The sequence below is a fragment of the Eumetopias jubatus genome, unplaced genomic scaffold (genome assembly GCF_037043125.1).
Source record: "Eumetopias jubatus isolate StellerSeaLion01/CBP00866 unplaced genomic scaffold, mEumJub1_p1.0 scaffold_8, whole genome shotgun sequence".
NCBI classification, from domain to species: domain Eukaryota; kingdom Metazoa; phylum Chordata; class Mammalia; order Carnivora; family Otariidae; genus Eumetopias; species Eumetopias jubatus.
This window is the reverse complement of record NW_028274814.1, coordinates 57011410-57017409: the sequence shown is the minus strand read 5'-3', so window position 1 is coordinate 57017409 and position 6000 is coordinate 57011410.

Sequence of the window (6000 nt, the reverse complement as noted above, 5' to 3'; positions counted from 1 at the left end):
TTATTACTGATCAAAACAACAAGTGACCTTGAGTGTGTCTGTGGATCTGCAAGCTAGACCTGCACTAGGACTCCATTTATTGTCTGCCCACATATGGCCCCAGACTAACAGGAGGTCTGTAATGACTATTATTGTCTCGAGGTACCAGTGTCAACTCAGACCCTACATACTAGTCCCTGAAATGTTTGAGTATATCCCTTTCCCCAGCATAAGAGTACCCTACTAAATGGTTATATAGCTCACTGAGGACAGACTGGAGGAAACCATATATACTTGTTGAGATGTCATGGTCCTTTCCTCCTGGGGACCTCGCCTCCCCTTCAGTCAATAGGTTCTAACCTAAAAATGGCTCATATTAGGAAACTGAACAAGATACTGCACATTTTATTAGGGATGGCTGCTCTCAGCCTCCTGATAATCCACCCTTGATTTCTTTTGATTGTGTAGGTTGAGTAATATTCTTGTTGGCTACTCATCTATCTTGCACCTCTGGTTGTCATGTTCTATTAATGATCCCCATAACTTTCTGAAGCTCAGATCCCACTGGTTACTACCCTAACCTTAATATTACTTAAAATAATTATACCCATTTTTCTTCTGATATTTAAATGCTACCACCTGGCCTCTATTGTTTTGTGATTTTATCATCCTCTTTGCTCTTAGAGAGCTCTATTCTATAATAGCATCTTCATGTTATCCCTGGCCCTCAGAGGGTAGTCATCCCTGACTATCTCAAAAAATGCTTACCAGTGAATTCATATTGCTTGGGCAAATGGAGTATCCTTTGGAGTCTCTCCTGTGTAATACAGATGACTGCTGTCATCTTTGTCCAAGACAAACACATTCTCTCTCCATACAGCAGACCCAGGGAGTCTGTTATAATCTCCCTACCACTATTTAACAGTTATCTCTATAGAAGTTACTTATGAGTTACAAAGGGGAAATAATAACTGTACAGAAAGAAAACTGGCAGATATACTTTCACCACATGATCAAAGTTAACATTTGTAAAACTGATATCATGTGTCTGAAGCCCTGAGGAGAACATATCACTTCAGTGGTATTCCTATCCAAATGTGTAGCTAAACTAATCATGAAGAAACATCAGATAAACTCATATTGAGAGATATTTTGCAAAACAATTAACTTACACTCAAAAAAATTTCAAGGTCAAGAAACATCAAAAAGAAAAAGAAAAAAAAAAAGAAAAAAAGACTGAGTAACTGTTCCTGATCAAAATAAACTAAGATATGACAACAAAATACAGTGTATGGTGCTGGACTGAATCCTGGGTCATTAAAACAGAAAAGCTAGGGGTGCCTGGGTGGCTCAGTCAGTTAAGCGTCTGACTTCAGCTCAGGTCATGATGCCAGGACCCCTGGGATCCAGCCCTGTATGGGGCTCCCCACTCAGCAGGGAGTCTGCTTGTCCCTCTCCTTCTCCCTTTGCCCCTCTCCTTCTCCCTTTGCCCCTCCCCCTCTCCCTCCTTCCTCTCTCCCTCCTCCTCCACACTACTTATGCTCTCTCTCTCAAATAAATAAATAAAATCTTTAAAAACAAACAAACAAACAAACAAAAACCATAGGAAAGCTATAAGACATTATTAGGACAATTGACACAATTTGAATACAAACCATGGATTAGGTAAGAATTTTAAGAATTTTTAACTAATGTTAAATTCTCAGGCTTTGATAATTGTGTTCTGATTATATAAAAGAGTTATCCTTGTTTTTAGGAAATACACATAGAAATATTTAGTTAGAAAGGACCACAGTATCTCCAAAGTATTCAAGTGGTTTCAAAGTGGTGAGGGAAGTACATATATGCAAAGAGGATGAGAGAGAAGGGGGAGGGGAGGAAAAGGGAGGGAATGAGGAAGCAAATGATGCAAAATGTAATTGGTGAACCTGAGAAAAGAGTATACAGAAATCGTGAACAAATATTACACGATATGTTTACTAACTAGAATTTAAATAAAAACTTGACACAAAAAAATAGAGTATATGGAAATTCTGTAAATTCTTGCAACTTGTCTCTATGTTTGAAGTTATACCAAAATAAACATTGCTGAAACAATACTCGTGCTTAAAGGAGCAGATCCAATAAATGAAACTTTTCATAAAAGCTCTACTTTAACGAGATTCATTTTTGGTGGGGAATGTTACATCATAGGAATAAGTAGAAAGATAGGTTAGCAGGCCGACTATTAAGATACGTTCTGGTTAAGAATCATGGACTTCAGTGATATTTTAGATTTCAATCAAAATGATGAGTGTGTAAAAGTGCTTTACTAAATGTTTTGTGTGCATATGTGTATAGGATGGCTTTTTCCATATTTACCAATGAGAACTTGACTGGACCAGTGTTTACCAGTCTTTTTGGGCTTATACGAGAGTCTTATTCTCCTTCACGGTAATGTATAATCTTTTGGAAATTCTTATAAATTTTAAAAAAAGCTTATTTAAAAGTAGATGATTCTATGTGTTTGTAGGCAATTATTAACTTAATTATGATATTTGGTAATATTAAGTATGAAAACAAATTTGTCATGTAAATCATATTATTTAACACAGGTATACACTTCCTTACATTAAATTAGCGTTGTGAGAAAATGAATGACCTGTTATGAAACAAATTCAAAAATTTGTTGTATTTGGCTGTAGGAAATCATATATGAAAATGTAGGTTGGTGTTTAACTATTGTACATGTTAAGGTGTATCAACAAAAGCTGATATTATGATGTTAGAAATTTTTATACTTAGAATGTTTAAAAAAGTTTTTAATAATCAGTAAGCTTAGTTTTATAATGTTTGAATTTTCTTTCAAATTAAGGAAATAAGAGAATGGCTTTTATGTTATTATTATTCAGATATTTCTCTGAGCATGAAAAAGGCCATCTAGATTCAGTTCTCCATCTATTATTCCTCTTCAAAAATTGGTTTAGGAACAATAAGACTATAAAATAAGGTACTAGGCAAAAATTTTGATTAGATGAATGAAACTTACTGATCCAATGAAAATAATCTTGAGGGAAATCTATAACATTATTATTTTTTAATGCTCCCCATTAAGTTATATTTTAACAGCAGTGCTCTTCAAGCTTCCTGTCTTTATTCAGTGGCCCATTAGAGGTATAAATAAAACAGCATATGACAACGAATAAAGATAATTTAAAATTGTCTAATGATCCAAGCTTCGATGCTGACAAATTCAGCTGAGGAGTAACCTGAAGGAGAGGCCAGTCATGCGTCTAATCATATGATTAAAGCTATGAACCTCTTGCTTGATACATATTTAGGGCTCGAAACTTAAACAATTGTTTTATCACTAATCCCAAAGTAGAGATTTGAATGGATACCCTTATGGCCTGTAACCACATCCAGTAGGAAGTTCTGCATAGCTACCCCAGGTACCTTCCAGGTCTTTCAGTGGCTCCAGTCAGGGAAATTATAGATGCCTTGGGTTGTTTAGCTAAATTAAAGCCCAAATAATCAAAGAGAAGGGAGAGAAAAAGGAGACACATAAAAGTTCTTAGTGAAAGCAAAATAATTAGAGAAGCAAGAAAAAAATAGTAGTTAAGAAAAGAACATTACCATGGATTAGAAATGTGCTGTGTTCATATGACATTTAAACAAAAAATCAATTCCAATGATGGGCATTCTTTTCCTCTGTGGTTTTGTTTTGTGTTGTTTCGTTTTTTAATAAAAAAGGTATAACCATTCTTGTGGAAAATAGCACAGAAATTTTCCAAAGGAAAAACAAAACAAAATCATAATCCCATCCAGAGATAACCACTTTTAAGATTCTGGTTTTGATCTTTCAGTATTTTATCTAAAAAATACAACAGTGAACACATGAACACACACACACACACACACCCACCCCACACACCATGGTGGAGAGGTAGATTAGGGTAATGGTTAATAGCCCCTAAAGTCAGGATGTCTGAATGGCTCAGTCGGTTAAGCATCTGCCTTTAGTTCAGGTCATGATCCCAGAGTCCTGGGATCTAATCCAGCACTAGGCTCCCTGCTCAGTGGGGAGCCTACTTCTCTCTCCACCCCTCCCCCTTGCTCGTACTCTCTCTCTCTCTCACTCTCTCTCTGTCCCACTCTCTCTCTCTCTCAAATAAATAAATAAAATCTTTAAAAAGAAAAGTAGTCTCTAAAGCCAGAGTGCATGGTTCTCAATCCTGCCTCTGACACTTATAAGCTGTGTGTCCTTGCACACATTTACTTGACCTCTCTGTGCTTTAATTCCACATCTTTAAAGTTGGGATAACATCGACGTCATAGAGTTTTATGAGAATCAAACGGATTGACATCTATAAAGCTTCTAGAATAGTGCCTACAATACAGAGTAGTATATAATGTTTATATTTTTATCTCTAATTATAAATAGTTTTACAAAAAAATGGTGCCACATTGTATATATTATAATAGATCTTATGTTTTTCCAATCTGGTTATAGCCCTTTAGGAAAATCTGCTTTTCCATGCTTTTCTTGCATGTCAGGGCCTTTAAGTGTGTCCAATAAATAAATATCAATTAGTACCAGCCTCCCCCTCATCCTAATTGTGAGTCAGTTGAAAAATAAGACAGAGAAGTATAACAGAGAGAGTCCAAAATATCACTTTCAGTACTGAACAAGCTGGTATGAGGGATGTGGCTTACTTCTGTTGGCAAGCACATCTCCTTACAGTTGACCACCGGATACATAAGCTTCCCCAAGTAAGTCCTTGGATCATCACAGCCCTCTCACACGGAATAAGTGAGGTTACGGAGAGGACAGGCGTGTCATGCCAATGGAATTCTATCTGCCTTGGAAAGGTTTTACTTCTGACTTTAATGTCCTTTAAAAGCTTGCTTGTTGAAGCAGTCTGACAAAGCACATAGTGGTAACTCAGACTGTGTATCTCAGATCTCTTTGGACATTTTCCCCACATATAACTTGAATAAGCAAGCTGGATATGCCTTGCCAAGTGAAGATTTGGTGACCACAAATGTGCTTACATGATGTAAAAGTAGTTGATTAATGTATGAGTCAATTGAAAATCAGTTCATTTGGTGCAAAGCCTCATGTCTTATTGGATATCACAAAGAGATTGCAATGTTTGTGTATGTAATGTCGAGAGCTGGCCAGTTATGTGACTAGTTAAATCTCGAGTCTATTACTAAGAATTTAGAGCATTAATGATTGAAGGTATATTATCCAGTAATACAAATAGCTACCCTTCACTGAATGCTGATTGTGTGCTCGCATGTTATACATTTATTACATTTTATCTTAATTCTACTGCAGCTGATTGTGGTTGAATTGGTTGTTTTTCTGCCTCCTATACTCTGATCCTCTCTGTATCCCAAGACACTGACTTCTGAAAACTAAATTTCCCAGGCTCTCTTGCATCTGATTTCCTGTTAGTTTGTCAACGACAGGTATTGATGTGAGACTGGAGTTGTTAAAATCAAAAGAAACAAGATCAGCCTTGGAAATTCCCGGAGCAGACAAAACCAGTTTACTTGTACAAATAAAGCTTAACTTAGCTTATTTTTGCAAGACTAACTGGACGTGGGTGATTTCTTGCTTGTGCTTCTGGAAATTGTAAGGAAAACTTAAACTCTTTCCATAGGGTTGGTATGAAGTAACCACTGACCAATTCACTATCACTTAAGAAAATTCTAATATTCTGACCAACTACTGAAAAAATGAAACAGTAACTGTTTTCTTACTATATAAGATGCTTTATAATAATATACTCCTGAGCCTCATTCCATGTTTTGGTTTGAGAGCTCCTGGTTTTGCAAATTTTCTTTTTTTTGGTGTGTGCCCAGTAAACTTTTACTAATTACTACTTCAGTGATTCATTGGTTTGACTTCTGTTATTTCTGAACTTTTGACAGAGTTGTAAAGAGAAGAAAAGCCAAGGCATATCCACCCTCTGTAGGTGGTACCTCTGGCAGGGGCTGTATATCCTTGAGCACTGCTGGTCCTACAGCTCA